The sequence below is a fragment of the Nycticebus coucang genome, chromosome 23 (genome assembly GCF_027406575.1).
Source record: "Nycticebus coucang isolate mNycCou1 chromosome 23, mNycCou1.pri, whole genome shotgun sequence".
Classification (NCBI taxonomy): Eukaryota; Metazoa; Chordata; class Mammalia; order Primates; family Lorisidae; genus Nycticebus; species Nycticebus coucang.
Window position 1 is genome coordinate 918,131 of NC_069802.1, and position 16,674 is coordinate 934,804.

A 16,674-nucleotide genomic window follows, 5' to 3' on the forward strand; every position below is an offset into this window, starting at 1 on the left:
CGGCCAGGCCCCGCCCCCCGGGCTTTCTAGTAACTGGCGTCCACCCGACCCGCTCCAGGAAGGGGGCGCGGGGTGAACCCAGGTTTCCTGGGCGCCCGGCGGTGGCCGCGGAACACGCACACGCTCGTCCTGGAGGACCGGGATCTCCGGGCTGCCGGACACCCCCGCGCAGCTCCGCGTTGACTAACGGGGCAAGTCGCATGCGCACCCAGACGCGCCAGGGAAAGGGAGAGTGAGGGGAGGGGCGAGCGCGGAGCCTCCAGCGGCCGCCAGAGTCCGCGGGGTCACTGACGACGCATGCGCCAGGAGGGAGCGCAATCACTGATTCAGCTTGCGGCTGCCGGTTAAAAAAAGGAAACCCCGGAGAGCCAGAGCGCGAAGGAAATCTAGCCGCTGCCGCCGCCAGCGCACTCCCGGTGAGTGGCGCCCCTCCGGGTGGGCCGGGGCCTGACGCCCGCCGGTTGGCTTGCCTCGGCTGCGCATGCGTGCTCTCGGCGCCAGTGGAGGAGGGGAAGGGAAGGGAGGGGGAGGAAGAGCGGGCGACCGTAGCAGTGAATTTTTTGGGGTGGGTGGGTGGGTGGGTGGGGGGCGCCACTCACAACCCCAGAGCTGCTGGCGGGGGGAGCCGCGGTGTCTCCTGGAGGCTGCCAGGTTAGTGGCTCCAAATCACCGCAGTTCGAATCCTGGGTGGAGGAGGGAAGAAACCGGAGCCGCCGCGAGCCACACGGTGAGGGCGCGGGGAAGGGGAGGAGAGGGGGGCGGTGTGTGTGTGGGGCTGGGGGGCGGCGGCCGAGGGTGGGGAAGGCGGGAGCTGAAGCCCAAGTTTTGCGTCTGTCTCTGCTGTGTCTTTTCCCGGGAGTTGGGGCGGAGGCCCGCCCTGGCCAAGGGGCCCTCTGGGGCAACTGGGGTTACCTGCGGGGCAGGGGCGGGATTGGGGTGCACGACGGGCCGGGTGGCCTGAGGGCTTCCGAGGTTGCGGCCGATTCCACCGGCTAGGACCCTGGAAAATCCGGGGACCGGGTGTTCAAGAGGGTTTTCGCAGGGGACCCGCTAGGCCTTGTGACCCACTTTATTCCTGTCACTACTCGGGCACGTTTGGAGCGGCGCCCAATGGGGCGCCAGGGCGGCCAGCTGCTCCGGGGAACCCCCGCCCTCCCGGCGCCCGCCCGCGCTCTGCGGTCTGCAGTCCGAGCGGCCGCCGTCGCCGCGCGTGGGCTGGTTCCGTTAGTGGTCTTGGTTCCCGGGCTCGGTCTTTGCGGCTCCGAGCGTCCGACTCCGGCAACTGCGCGGGTTCCAGGGCTGGAGGCGCGCGGCTCGGCGACCCTACCTGCCTTGACCCACGCCTGCCGCCTGCGGTCGCTCCACCGGCGATCCAGAACCTTTTCCGCTTTGGAAGCTGGTTTTTCCGCCTGAAGCTGGAGAGGTAGTCTTGGCACTGAGGCACCGGGAGTGTAATTCTTGAGTGTTTTTCGCTGGTGTGGAAGTCGCCCTGTTGATAGTAGTGAGATAAAAGCCTCGGCTTCTGACCTGACAGATAAAAGATTAAATCAGGTTGTGATTTCTGTTGCTCTTAGAACGCTATGCTGTATGACTTTAAGGCTTTCTAGCGTTAAAAAAAAAAAAAAAATCAACAAAACACTTTTCTTTTGCGGTGAAAGAAATGCACAGGAAGTAAAGAAACTTTTACACCCATTGTTGATTTGACTATTAATGCTGATTCTCAAAATTAATTTCCCCAGAAGACTGCGTTCCAGTTTTAAATGATTAGAGGAGAAAATTGTGAAACATTTCCCTTTACCTGGTTGAATAAACATTCTTAAAAGGATGTAATTTAGATAATGAGTTGCTTTCTCTGAAACTTACCCCTGAGACACCTTAACTCTGGTTTGTTTTAAAATCTTGCTGGGAGGAGGAAACTAATTCAAGTGTTCAGTAGTTGACTGAACAGAATGTCTTTAAAGGTTAGCCTGAAGAAGATAGACTGAAAATGTGGTAAAATTGGTCATGATCAGCTATGAAAAAAGAATGAGGAAGCTCTCCTGGATACTGACATGGAAAGATCTCAACAATTTGTTACAAAGTGAAAAAAAAAAAAAAAAAAAGACAGAAAGAATGGCGTCCTATTTTGTGTTTGAAGGGGCGTGTGCACTAATGTACACTTACGTCTGCTCTTCTATATATAAAATTCTGGAAAACTGGTAACCACGGGGGGAGAGGGAGAAGTAATGTGATGGGGAAAGGGTGGAAAATGAGATTTACTGTGTGTATGTCTTGTTTTTTATTTTTTGTAACTGTATTATGGATTCATAAACCAGATTAAACAAAAACCCGCCTCCAAATAATTTATGTGCTTCTTGGTTGCCTAATTTATGATGTTTGACCATTTTCAATTTGATTTCATTTAATACATTTTAGAAAAATGAAATAAAAAGAAATTTATAATAAATTTGGCTACTATAATTTTTAAGATGCTGTTGTCAAAAACAAATTTATCTTTTCAGGGTGTTTAGTTATATTTTGCTTTACCAAAATATATAATGACATGGCTTACATTTGGCATTATGACTGTATTATATTGTATAGTGTGTTTCCCTCCCCTTCCTCATTTTTTAGGAGTCATAGGTTTATACAGTTTAATTAATCCCAAAGTTCATGACAAATAATTCGAGGATATGGACATTCCACTAAAATGACGGCATATTTGATTGTCTAGATTAGTTTGCCTTTCAGGTTGAAAAACTTTTCTTTCTCTTAAAGAAATATGATATGAACCCCAGTGAAATGTAAATTTTGTGTGTGTGGTTATTTCTTATGAAAAAATAAAACTAAGCGGCAATGTTCTGTTGGTACAAAAAAATAAACACTTTTTATAGCTATAGATAACAATGGAAACCTTTTTAATGAAGTTAAGATTGAAAGGGGGGTTTTTAAGAGTAGATACAATTTTAGGGGGCCATAATCGAACTCTCTCTCCTGACTAACATTTTATGATTTAGCATGGTGGGAGTGATGTAGCAGTTGTGGGCATTTTTCGTGTTGTCAATATTCCTTTTTATTTTGTCTGATGGGATAGTTGTACTATTATTTGATTGATATGTGGGTTTCTATTATCCAACCTTCTACAGATTAGCAGTTGTTTTTCTTTGAATTGTGTGGGCCTATTCAATCTTTTAAAAAGGTGGATTGCATTTTAAATTTTTATTTACATTTTTTAAAATTACAGAACTAAATTGATTTTCATGGAAATTTAAAACAACCCCATCACATACCTCTGCTTCTAGCCCACATGGCCCCCAGAGATAGCATATCCTTTTCAGAGTTGAATTCTGAACTGTCTTGAGTGACCGACCATCTTCTCTTGCCAGTTTGCTTTTATCTTGGTCTCTGTTATTACCTTTAGAGCAGGGAAATTACCTGGAGTGTGTCAGAAAGTTAACATCTGACGTGCACCTCAGGACATGCTCATCTTTTTACTAGCCAGGGACCAGTTGGTGTGGAGGTATTTGCAGAGGTCTTACTGATGTGAGCTTTATCTGTTATAAATTGAATTCACCATAAAGACTTGGATTCTATGACTTTTTAGGACTCTTTAGAGGTTAAACTCTAGAGTTTTCTTTTGCTTCTGACCTCATCAGTGACTCATGGGTTATACTTTGAATTTTTTCTCCTGTACTTGTAGACCACTAGGAAAACCTTCTAGATTACATCAGCTTCCTCAGGTCCTCCAAAGTGAACCTTAGTAGACTCTGTACTCAACTAAATGACACTCATTTACTTGGATAAAATCCAACTTTTAAAGATAAAGCAGAGCAGAGGCTCTTTGATCTGGTTTGTGCTTAATTGATGGCAGATGGATAGTAAGTAACAATGCAGGATGATGGACTGCATTCAGTAGGTTTGCGATCTGGTTTGATTAAAAGAGCGTATACAGGGCAGGGCCTGTGGCTTAAAGGAGTAGGGCGCCAGCCCCATAAGCCAGAGGTGGCGGATTCAAACGCAGCCCCAGCCAAAAACTGCAAAAAAAAAATAAAATCAATAAATAAATAAAATAAAATAAAGAGCCTATACTTCAGTGGTTCTCAACCTTCCTAATGCCACGACCCTTTAATACAGTTCCTCATGTTGTGGTGACCCCCAACCATAAAATTATTTTTGTTGCTAATTCACAACTGTAATTTTGCTACTGTTATGAATTGTAATGTAAATATCTGATATGCAGGATGTATTTTCATTGTTACAAAGGGGTCGCGACCCACAGGTTGAAAACCGCTGCTATACATAACTCTTACAACACAAGAAAGAAAAGGACAGGTTCTAGAAGAAAAATATATATAAGATGTGTATATTTTATAAAAATATATATAACATGAAACAATTTCCAGCTTTTTTGGGGGGGGCGGTGAGAGCATGGGATTTTGAGGGAGAATATGTATCTGAGAGTTTTAATCAGTTAAGAAAGGATAGAACAGACTTAGTAGCTCTTAATGTATGGAATTAAGTTGCATCCTTATAGCAGGTATCGATGAGACTAATAGCTATTTTAATAGTTTTGTTTTTTAAGCTTTCACACTGGAAAGAGCCATTTGCTGTTTTGTTTGATAGTTATAACCTCTGCAATCTTCAGATTTTAGGATTGCTGGAAATATTAAATTAGGAAATTTAATTTTATCAGTTAATTGTTATCTACCATCAATTATATCAGGCATTGTTATTAAAAGAAAGTTGTTTCCTCCTATCTCATTCTGTCCTCAAAGCACATATTTAATGTCACCTCTCCTACACATTTTTACTTCCAGTGCTGTGTCAAATACAATATTTATTTGCTGTGAATGTTTTAATAAAAACATTGTGGGTGGAAAATCACTTAAGTTTCACATTATAGCAGAACTACCTTTTATTGTGTCTGTTTATTGTGTCTGTTTCCTTGCAGTTCTTTGCTGATGCAGAAAGAAAATATTTTTTAAAGTTTTTTTTTTTTTTTGGTAGTCATTACACCAGTGGATATTGTATTTTCTCCTTTTCTGAGTCTAAAATTCTGAATTATTTATAGAACACTTTTAAGTGTCAGAGCAATTTAATTCTTACTAATGGACTGTAATTATACACGTGTAATGAAATTTGTGTTTATAGGTAGCTTTACAGCTATTTGTTATTAGCCTTGCTAGGTGTAACTTCCATCATCTAGGTAAAGAGATTCTTGTTGTTCTCCATGTTTTTGATTATGCAAGTGCTAAATTAAAACTCATTCTCGTAGTCTCAACCCTTGAATTAATTTACTTTAGTTGTATATTTGCAAAGATGTAATTCTGCTTATTTTAAATCTTAGACATCTACAGAGAGAAAACACTCGTAAAAAACTGAATTTTTATGAATTATTTTGAATTTTATTTTGTATGCTGTTTGGATATGATTTACTTTTTATTTTTCAGAAATTTTTTTATTTCTACATTAATAATGACATAAAGACACACATTTTTATCTTTTTCAAGGAGTGCTCATTAAGTACTTAATATTTTCAATTCTCATCTCAAATAGTATAAAAAGAAACTACAAATTGATTCATGTTTAAAGTTTTTGTATTAAAACAAAAGCACAAATAAGAGTTGTACCAAGGGCGGCGCCTGTGGCTCAAGGAGTAGGGCGCCGGTCCCATATGCCAGAGGTGGCGGGTTCAAACCCAGCCCCGGCCAAAATAAAAAATAAATTAAAAAAAAAAAAAAAAAAAAAGAAGAGTTGTACCAAGGAGAGTTAAACCATATACTTTAATAAGAATTTATCATTTGTGTCAAAATATGGTTTAATGTAAATAGTTGCCTTTATTTCTTTCTTAATCTCTTCTCTATCCCCCAGATATAATAGCACATGCCTAATGTCTGGAACTTGGGAAACACTAAAACAGCACAGATTAAATTTCTAAAATACCATTAAAACTCTCAGATGCCATTATTAATCTTCTGTAACATCTTCTTCCTGTATTTTGTTTAGCTATTAGATAAGAATATGTACACTTGCAAATACATGATGTTATAAGCTCATAATGCATCTACTGTAATGTAAACAGTTCTATTAACTGAATAATCAACGTTTTTATGTCAGCGTTTTTCTATTATGTGGTTATTTTTATTAGCTACATGGTATTCTCCTCTATGTGTGTGCGAGACAATTTACTTATCAGTTTTTTTCTCTTGTACACTTAAATTATTTTCAGTTTTTAAAATAATAAATACTGCCATTTTTAGGAGTGACAAGTAGAATTGATACTCCAAAAAATTTCCATAGCGTAGTCATCAGAAGAATTACATTTCAAATAATATGATACTGAATTTATATTGATAACCAGATGAAACAGAAACTTTGTGCTTTTTGTTAAAAAAAAAAAAAAAAGCCTTATGTATATAATAAATTATTGGGCTGGGTTCCGTGGCTCATGCCTCAGCTATGCTCTGAGAGGCTCAGGCAGGTAGATTGCTTGAGCTTAGGAATTTGAGACCAGCCTGAACAAGAGAGCAAGTCCTCCTCTCTACTAAAAATCGAAAGACTAGCCGGATGTGGTGGCAGGCACCTGTAGTCCTAGCTACATGGGAGGCTGAGGCAAGAGGATCTCTTGAACCCAAAGTGTATGAGGTTGCTGTGAGCTATATTGCCGTAGTAGTCTACCAGGTGACAGTAGATTACCTAGTAATGACCCATAATAATGAAATAAATTTAAGATGTTTGTGATGGTGTATTTTCTTTCTGAATTGTGTTTTACTTTGAATTATATTAAATTCTCATTTCATGAGCATAAATCATTTGGATAGTAATGTTCTTATATGACCCTTCTAAGTTGCATGGGAATATGTGAAGTAGTCTGCAAACGTGATTAAAAATTTGAACTATAACCTTTTTTTTCCAGTGGTCTGAGTTCAACCAGAGTAACCGGGACTATAGGTGCCTGCTACCATATCCGGCTAGTTTTTGTATTTTTAGCAGAGATGGGGGGGGGGGGTCTCTCTCTTGCTCAGGCTGGTCTCAAACTCCTCAACTCAAGCAATTCACCTGCCTCGGCCTCCCAGAATGCTAGGATTACAGGCATGAGCCACTGCCCCTGACCTCAAGGAGAATTTTGAAATTGCTTCCCAAATGGAAAATCTAAATACCAAAAAATAGTTGTCACCCAAAAAATTGACCTTAGCTTAATATAGGACTTCTGTGAAATTTCATTCAGTTCTTAGGCATGTAATATTTATGTGTGCTGCATCCTCCAGTTTAAATTGAGGAGAAAAACCGTTAAACTGTTGTCAACAGAAAATAGGTGTAATCTTACAGTTTAATGCAATGGGTAGTTTTAACGTATTACACGTTTTTGGAAGTGATACATTTTCTCATGTTTTCATAAATATTTTTTATAGTGACTGCCTTTTCCTTTTTTAGCTTTTTTTTTTTTTTTTTTTTTTTTTGAGACAGAGTCTCAAGCTGTTGTCCTGGGTAGAGTACTATGGCATCACAGCTCACAGCAACCTCCAACTCTTGGGCTTAAGTGATTTTCTTGTCTCAGCCTCCCAAGTAGCTGGGACTACAGGCACTCAGCACAACGCCCGGCTATTTTTTGGTTGTAGTTGTCATTATTGTTTGGCGGGCCCCAGCTGGATTCGAACCCGCCAGCTCCTGTGTATGTGGCTGGCGCCCTAGCTGCTTGAGCTGCAGGTGCTGAGCCCTTTTTTAGCTTTTGTCAGCAAAATAGGAAGTTTTTTTTGTATGTGTATTATTTTGTCTATTTATTCTCAGTGAGATTACCAGGTAGTTAAAATACCTGTTTTTAACCTTTCTTTCTTTCTTCCTTTCCTTTCCTTTCTTTTCTTTCTTTCGGAAAGAACTTGGTTGCCCTAGACAGAATTTTTTCTTTTTCTTTCTTTCCTTACTTTTCTTTCTTTTCTTTCTTTCTTCCCTTTCTTTGTTGACAGGGTCTCACTTTGCTGCCTGGGAAGAGTGAGGGCTCTTGGGCTCAAGCTATCCTCTTGCCTCAGCCTCCTGAGTAGTTGGGACTACAGGCACTGGCCACATTATCTGGCTAATTTTTCTATTTTTAGTAGAGATGGAGTCTTGCTTTTGCTCAGGCTGGTCTCGAATTCCTGAGCTTAAGTGATCTTACCTGCCTTGGCCTCTCAGAGAGCTAGGATTACAGGCAAGAGCCACTGAGCCTGACCTCTACATTTTTAAAATCTGTATACAGTTTCTTATTTTTTACATGAAACTTAGTAGCAGACACAGCAAACTAAGTTAACAAGGCCAAATGCTTACTAAGTGGTATATTGATAGCATAATATAGTGATTGAGAGTGTAGGTAGGGCCCTGTATCTAGTCTGTTTGGCATTCAGATCCTGGCCCTACCATTAACTGGCTGACAAATTATGTTACCTCTTAGTACCTCAATTTCTTATCTATAAAATGGAAATTATACTAATTCATAATATAAATGAGATAGAAAAACAATTACTTATCACATTGAGAATTCAGTAAATGTTACTATTACTCTTGTAACTTTCACACTATGTAGCAACCATGGCTTTTATTTTTGTTCTAGATTTAAATTAATTTTTTAAAACATGCTTAGTTTTGGGCGGCACCTCTGGCTCAGTGGGTAGGGCATCAGCCCCATATACCCAGGGTGGCGGGTTTCAACCCAGCCTCGGCCAAACTGCAACAAAAACAAAATAGCCAGGCGTTGTGGAGGGCACCTGTAGTCCCAGCTACTCCTGAGGCTGAGGCAAGAGAATCGTCTAAGCCCAGGAGTTGAAGGTTCTGTGAGCTGTGATGCCATAACACTCTACTAAGGGCGATAAGGTGAGACTCTGTCTCTAAAAAAAAAAATGCTTAGTTTTATACTTACATAAGAGCTTGGGAGAATTTGACCTTTTATGTAACTTACAATAATAAAAATGTTACTAGAACATGTTTTCAAGAAACATGTTATTATGTATTTCTTTGAAATCTTTTCACCAGTAGTTTTGATTTAGAAAACTGATGACTGGTTTTCTTCTGTGTTTAAAATTAAAATTTTAGTTGAACAAATATTAGAAATTATTTAGGAGAAAACCTATAAATTAAAACAAAAGAAAACTTCCATTTTGTAGCTTACATAGTTCAATAGAACTGTCACACATTTTAACTAGAAACAAATAAAATATTAGTCAGTGAAAAAGCTGGTTCTTATCAGCTTTCTGATTCTTATCTGAGACTTTTTGTCTTCCTCAGAAATGATGTGTTTGTAATTATAAAGCTGCCTTTGTTTCACCTGTAGAGTTTACTGTGTTAAATGAGTTTTTCTATTGTTTAGTTTCTTTTTACATTTGATGACATTCTTCTGTTTTTCTGTAAATCTGTTTTTGCTAGAATTGATCTTTTATTTTTTTAATGGTCCATTGAGGCATTTTAAAGTATGTATCACATCCCTAGAAAAAGAATCCCAGGATATTCCCTGCTGTGTGTTTCTTCTTCCTGGTCCATGATGCCAGCTGAAGTTGTCAGTACAATGAAACCAAACTGGCAGGATGGGAGCAGATTATTATTTCATTTTTCTAGATCTTTGAGTTGCACATCAGACCTGGGGCTGATGACTCCACACTTGTTTAACCTGCCTGTGAGGTTCACAGCAATTTTCCTAACTCTGATCATCCATCATTTTAAATTTGCCAATGTAACCATGCTTCAGCATCACAGTTAGAAACCAGATAATGACTTTGGAGCAGGGCCTTATTAGAACTGGGGTTTGCTTCTCTTTTAGGCATCCCTGATACTCTTAGATACCAGCCAGCACATGCCTGCGCACCATGATGGCACCTGGAAAAGGGGCTGCCCGGAAAGGGGGCTGCCGGGAGAGCATGCGGGGTTCTGGGAAGCGAGTGGGACAGTGCCTGGAGCTGAATGTTACCAAAATTTATAACGTTGACTTTTCTTTTGAAAATAGTTTTGTGGGTTTTATATAGATCAGTCATGCTCATTGGAAAAGAGTACCAAAAACTGTAATGAAAATTTGTGATGTAAAAATTGACTGTTCTCAGGGGTGAATGCTGTTAATATTTTTCTAGCATTTCCTTAGGTATTTGTGTTTGTATGTATGTATGTGTGTACATGTGACAATTTTATGGAAAGTGGCATATGCTGATTTGTAAATATACTTTTTTCTCTCATCATGTTTTTCTAAATGTCTTCCCTTGTGAATAAATGCAGTGCAGATACTTCTTATATTAATCTAGTTTTAGTCTTTCCTTCAAGTATTAGTTTATTTATATTTTTGCTAGTAACAGTTGAGTTTGTAACTGCAATCAACTTTGAGTATTTTCTCTTGAAAATAATTTTTCTCTTTGAGTCATCTGTTTTGCATTCCTTTTATTCCTTGTTTTCTGTTTCTTTGTGTTAATCAAATTATACCATTTTATTAACTTGTTATTTATTCTTTTGCTCTGCCCTTCGCAATTATTTAGAGATTAAGTCAATGCTTAATTGTGTAATACAAATTACTACTTTCACCATTCTACAATAAGGACAGTTTCTTACAGCACTGTAACTTCTTTTCCAACTTTTTTTCAGTTACCATTCTGTGTTTTTTCTCCTATGTATATTAAACTCCCAAAGTGATTATTAGTATGGTTTGGGGCAATTTTTTTCATATTTATCTTTTCTAAGACTCTTCATTCCTGCATTTCTGTTCTGTCACGAATGATTTTCCATCTGTCTGAATAGCTCTTCTTTAGTATATGTTTTGATGATGGCCTATACCTCCTACCAGAGACTTTTCCCATTTGTGTTCTCTTAAAATATCTTAATTTCACCTTTTTTGAAGGATATTTTCACTGGATTTAAAGTTCTAAATTGGTGGTTATTTCTTTCAACATTATCAAAACGTTTCATTGCTTTCTGGCTTCGTTTCTGTTAAAGCCGGATACCACTCTTATTGAAGGTAATGTAGCTCTGTATTCTTGCTGAGAATAATGTGTCTTTTATTTTTCTTTGGCCACTTTTAAAAGTTTCTTGTATTAATTTTGCAGCACTATGATATGTTGAGATGTGACTTGTAAGTCCTTAGGTCACTACAAAAGTTTTGAGACAGGCTGTGTTATGGCCCATGCAGTTTATAGTGTCCTGATACATCCTTGCTGGGCTTACTGATTTTGCTGTGAGGGCATTATTTGTTTCCCTCCACAGGGATTGTACATTTCTTGATTTTTGTGTACCTCAAAACTTTTGTAATGTATGTTTATAGGGTTTTTTGAACCCGTGGCTTGATGCCTTTTAGCTTTGGAAAGTTCTTAGTAATTACCTCTTCAAATATTGCTCTGCCCCTCTCTTCTTTTTGAATTCCAATTACATTTATGTTACCCACAATGATCACATTCCACATGTTACAATTTTTTTTTCTTTTTAAGTTTGTATATTTTCTTTTTTTTGGAGACAGAGTCTCAAGCTGTTGCCCTGGATAGAGTGCCTTGGCGTCACAGCTCACAGCAACCTCAAACTTTTGAGCTTAAGTAATTCTCTTGCCTCAGCCTCCCAGTAGCTGGGACTACAGGTGCCCGCCACAATGCCCAGCTGTTTTTTGGTTGCAGTTGTCATTGTTGTTTAGCAGGCCTCGGCGGGGTTTGAACCTGCCACCCTTGGTGTACATGGCTGGTGCCCTGCCAACTGAGCTATGGGCGCCACTGTTGTTTGGATATTTTCTATTGAACTATATTCCAGTATACCAATTATCTTCTCTTCTGTCCACACTAATCTATTGTATTTTTAATTTTACTTTGTGATTTTGAGTTCTATAATACGTATTTTATCTAATTTTATAGATTTTTTAAAAATAGACTTCAATTCTTTTGAGGATATTAATTGTAATTTGCATGGTTATTAATTTCAGTCTCTGCATCATCCATTGATCTGTTTATCTGGTTTTCTTGTTTTTCTGTTGGTTATTGGTCATGGTTATGTTATGTGTCTTTTTAAATTTGTTTATTTTGTTTTTATTTCAGGTTATTGTGAGGGTACAACCAACCAGGTCACAATTTTTGAATTTGTTAGGTAGAGTCCCTCTTGTAGTTGTGACCTTCACCCCAAAGGTGTGCCATACACTCCTAGCTTGTGCCCTTCAAGTGAGAACACACCAGTCCTTCCCTCTCCCGCATGCCTCCTCCCCCCAACTTGATTTTGTCAGCATAAAGTTGTTTGTAATATTCTGTTATTCTTTTAATATCTGTTTGTCTAAGATTTGTATAACCTATAACCTATAATTCCTGGTATTGGTCATTTTTATCTTTTCTCTTTTTCCCTGATTAGTATGGCTAGAGGTTTATTAATTTTATTGAGTTTCTCAAAGAATTAGCTTTTAGAATAATTGCTTTCCTCTAGTTTTTCTTGGTTCTGCTGTAATCTTTATTATTTCCTTTCTTATTTTAGAATCTGAGTCATTGATTTGTGCCCTTTTTTCTTTTCTAATATAAACATGATATAAACTTGCCTCTAATTGCTTAGAATTTTTTTTTTTTTTGGTAGAGACAGAGTCTCACTTTATTGCCCTTGGTAGAGTGTTGTGCCATCACAGCTCACAGCAATCTCCAGCTCCTGGGCTTAGGCGATTCTCTTGCCTCAGTCTCTGCAGTAGCTGGGACCACAGGCACCCACCACAACTCCTGGCTATTTTTTGTTGCAGTTTGAACGCACCACCCTCAGCATCCTACTCACTGAGCCACAGGTGCCGCCCTAATTGCTTAGAATTTTTATACGTTTTAATTTTCATTCAGTTCAGAATACTTTCTTTTTTGATGTCATCTTTGATCAATGGATTATTTAGAAGTGTGTTATATAGTTTCTAAATGTTTGAGGATTTTCCAGTGATCTTTCTGTTATTTTATTAAATAAGTTTAATTCCATTGTGGTGAGATCCTTTGAAATATGTTGAGATTTGTTTTATGACCTGGATATGATCTATCTTGGTAAATGTTTTATGTGCACTTAAATATGTATTTTGATGTTGGGTGGAGTGTTCTGTAAATGTCAATTGGGTCAAGATGGTTGATTGTTTTGTTTATGTCTCATAATTCTTGATTGAGTGCCAGACATTGTATGTTAAAAACATACAGTAGGTGTTTTTACCTATTGGTGAAGGATAGGTGATAGTGAGTCCATCATCTTTTTTTAAAAAATGGCCTTTAATGAAAAATATTAATCGGCGATGTATCAATGTTTAATTTGCACCACATTCTTGCTAACTCTCGGTATTGTCAGTGTTTTTGAATTCTGGCTGTTCAGGGAGCTATATAATGATGTAGATCATCGTTTTACTTTGCATTCCCCTCATATCTGGTGATATGGATCATCTTCTCATATGCTTAGTGGTCATGGGTATATTTTCTTTGTGAGGTATCTGCTCACTTCTTTTGTCCATTTTAAAAATTGGGTTATTTGTAGGCGGTGCCTGTGGCTCAGAGGAGTAGGGCACCACCCCCATAGGCCTGAGGTAGCGGGTTCAAACCCAGCCCCAGCCAGAAACTGCAAAAAAAAAAAAAATAATAATAATAAAATAAAAATTTGGGTTATTTGTTTAGAGATGTAAGAGAGTTCTCCTCTTTAGATATATTCTGATGCAAGGCCTTTGTCAGATGTCAGAATTGTGAAATTATCTCCCAATCTGTAAATTGCCTTTTTATTTTCTTAATAGTATCTTTTCTTTTTTTTCAGGCAGAGTCTCACTTTGTTGCCCTTGGTAGAGTGCCCTGGCAGTCATAGCTCACAGCAACCTTAAACTCTTGGGCTCAAGCAATTCTCTTGCCTCAGCCTCCCAAATAGCTGGGACTACAGGCGCCTGCCACAACACCTGGCTATTTTTAGAGAGAAGGTCTCGCTCTGACCTAGGCTGGTCTCGAACTTGTGACCTCAGGCAGTCCACTGCCTCAGCGTCCCAGAGTGCTAGGATTACAGGTGTGAGTCACTATGCCCGGCCCTCAATTTTTCCATTTTTTTTTCTTATTTTTTATTTTTATTTTTTTTTTATTGTTAAATCATAGCTGTGTACATTAGTGCAATCAAGGGGTACACTGTGCTGGTTTCATATACAATCTGAAATATTCTCATCAAACTGTTCAATGTAGCCTTTATGGCATTTTCTTAGTTACTGTATGTAGGTATTTGTATTCTGCATTTAGTAAGTTTCGCCTGTACCCATTCTAAGATGCACCGCAGGTGTGGCCCCACCCATTACCCTCCCTCCCACCATGACTCCCCCTCCCTTCACCATGACCCCCCCCTTCCCCTTCCTTAGCCCTTTCCCCATGGTCTTATGCTATAGTTGGGTTATCGCCTTCATGTGAAAGCTATAATTTAGCTTCATAGTAGAGCTGAGTACATTGGATACTTTTTCTTCCATTCCTGAGATATTTTGCTAAGAAGAATATGTTCCAGCTCCATCCATGTAAACATGAAAGAGGTAAAGTCTCCATCTTTCTTTAAGGCTGCATAATATTCCATGGTATACATGTACCACAATTTGCTAGTCCATTCGTGGGTCGATGGGCACTTGGGCTTCTTCCATGACTTAGCAATTATGAATTGGGCTGCAATAAACATTCTGGTACAGATGTCTTTGTTATAATTTTTCCATTTTTTATGCTTCATAATTATTATCTTCTATGTAAGGAATATTTGCCTACACAAAGGTTTTAGCTTATGTTTTCTTATGTAAGTTTTAAAATTTAACTTTTGTGTTTAAGTTTATGGTTCGTATAAAGTATAGTATGAGGAAAGGCTTGAGATTTAGAAAGAAAAAAGAAATTTTGTATTAGGTATACAGTTATTTCGTCACTGTTGAGAAAAGACTATTCTTCACTGAATTTGCTGCTTTTGTCAAAAATCATTTAACCAAAAAAAAAAAAAATCATTTAACCATATGTGTGTGGGTCTTTTTTTGAACTCTATGTTTATCCATACATCTCTACCGTAATGTCTTGATTACTGTAGCTTTAAATCTGGTAGGCTAAGTCCCTCACATTTGTTCTTTTTAAAAATAGTTTTATCTTTGGGTCTTTTTTGGTTCTTTTTGTGTCATGTAAATTTTAAAATTAACTTGTCACTTCATACTGAAATGGCTGCTGAGAATTATATTGGGCTTCTATCGATCCATTTAAAGAAAATTGACATCTTAACAGTACTGTGGCTTTTTATTCTTGAACGTGGTGTACTTCTCCGTTTATTTAGGCCTTTCATTTTTCTTAGAAGTGCTTTATAGTTTCTGAGTATACTTTTAATGGTGACTTTGTCCTTTTTATCCAGGAGGCACTTCTTGAGCTTCTGCTATGTGCTAAGCACTTTTCAAGTTACTGGTGAAGAAAGTACGCAAAATGCTCTGCCTTGATGTGCTTGCAGTCTAACTAGGGAAACTAGATGAGAAATTAGTAAGTTAAATACTAATGCTAGATGGTCATTAGTCCTGCGGAGAAAACCAATTCAAGGTGTATGGATTGGAGTGTCTAAGCCTGTGGGGGGGATGGGTGTGTTAGCCCAGTTGGGCCTATATAACAACAAGGCCATAGACTGTGTGGCTAGAAGACCAAACATTCCGGAGGGAAGGTATGGGTGGGGTCTGATGTGAAGGCACTGACAGATTTGATAGTTGGTGAGGGCCCACTGCCTGGTTCATAGACAGCCATCTTCTCACTGTGTTCTCACACCTAACAAAAGGGACCTACAGAGCTGGTTGGGTTCTCTTTTGTAAGGGCACTAATCCCATTTGTGAGGACTCTCTACACTCAGGCTTAATTATCTCCCACAGGCCCCACTTCCTACTATTAATGGTAGGAAGTGGTAGTGGAAGTGTTCAGCATAGAATTTTAGGGAAGAAGCATTAAGTCTGTAACAGTGGGGTTACAGTTTTAAATTGGGTGGATGGAGAAGTCTTCCTTGAGAAGTGGGTATTTGAGCAGACGTTAATTTTGCTTCATGTTCTTAACAGTGAAGCAATCAACAGTGTAAGAAGTAAAAGGGGAAAGATGGGAATTTGAATAAATATACTAAGTATGCCAGTTTCAGCCTCTTTAAAATCTAGGAATCAGTAGCATTTAAAAGCAACTATAGTGATCTAAGTATTCCTAATAGCAGAAGAGTAAACATAAGAAAGATAATGTTGGGTGGCGCCTATGGCTCAAGGAGGTAAGGCACCGGCCCCATATGCCAGAGGTGGTGGGTTTGAACCCGGCCCCGGCCAGAAAATGCAAAAAAAAAAAAAGAAATAAAGAATTAAATCTAGTGATGAGGAGGGGAGAGGAAAAGTAAACAAATACATTTTATTTTATTAACTTATAGTAAGGAACTAATAGACAATGTAAAACAAATGGAAGACTAAGTTCATTATGTAAGGATATGATTATAAAGATGTTCACAAATACAAAAATAGAAAACTTAGGCGTGGTGCCCGTAGCTCAGCGGTTAAGTTCATTACATGTACCTTCTTTCTAAGCACTTTTGGAATGTGTACTGAAATTGTAACTAGGTTATAAAGAAAGCTTCAGTACATTAGAAAAGTAGGAATAATGTAGAGCTTTCCATTTAATATGATAGCTTCTAGCTACATGAAGATTTTGTTTTTTTTTTGTAGAGACAGTCTCACTGTACCGCCCTTGGGTAGAGTGCCGTGGCGTCACACAGCTCACAGCAACCTCT

General features: G+C 38.9%; 1 protein-coding gene across 6 annotated transcripts in view; it reads left to right on the plus strand.

The window, feature by feature from the left end:
- Nucleotides 1-291: 291 nt before the first annotated feature.
- Nucleotides 292-16,674, plus strand: part of CLOCK (clock circadian regulator) — a 128,545-nt gene continuing 112,162 nt past the window's right edge. For 5 of the 6 annotated variants that reach the window (XM_053577535.1, XM_053577538.1, XM_053577541.1 and 2 more), the window contains exon 1: nt 591-727. The gene's annotated coding sequence lies outside the window, so the exon portion shown is untranslated. Of the gene's footprint in view, nt 417-590; nt 728-16,674 lie in introns of those variants that run through there. The other variant, XM_053577536.1, reaches the window with a different exon arrangement.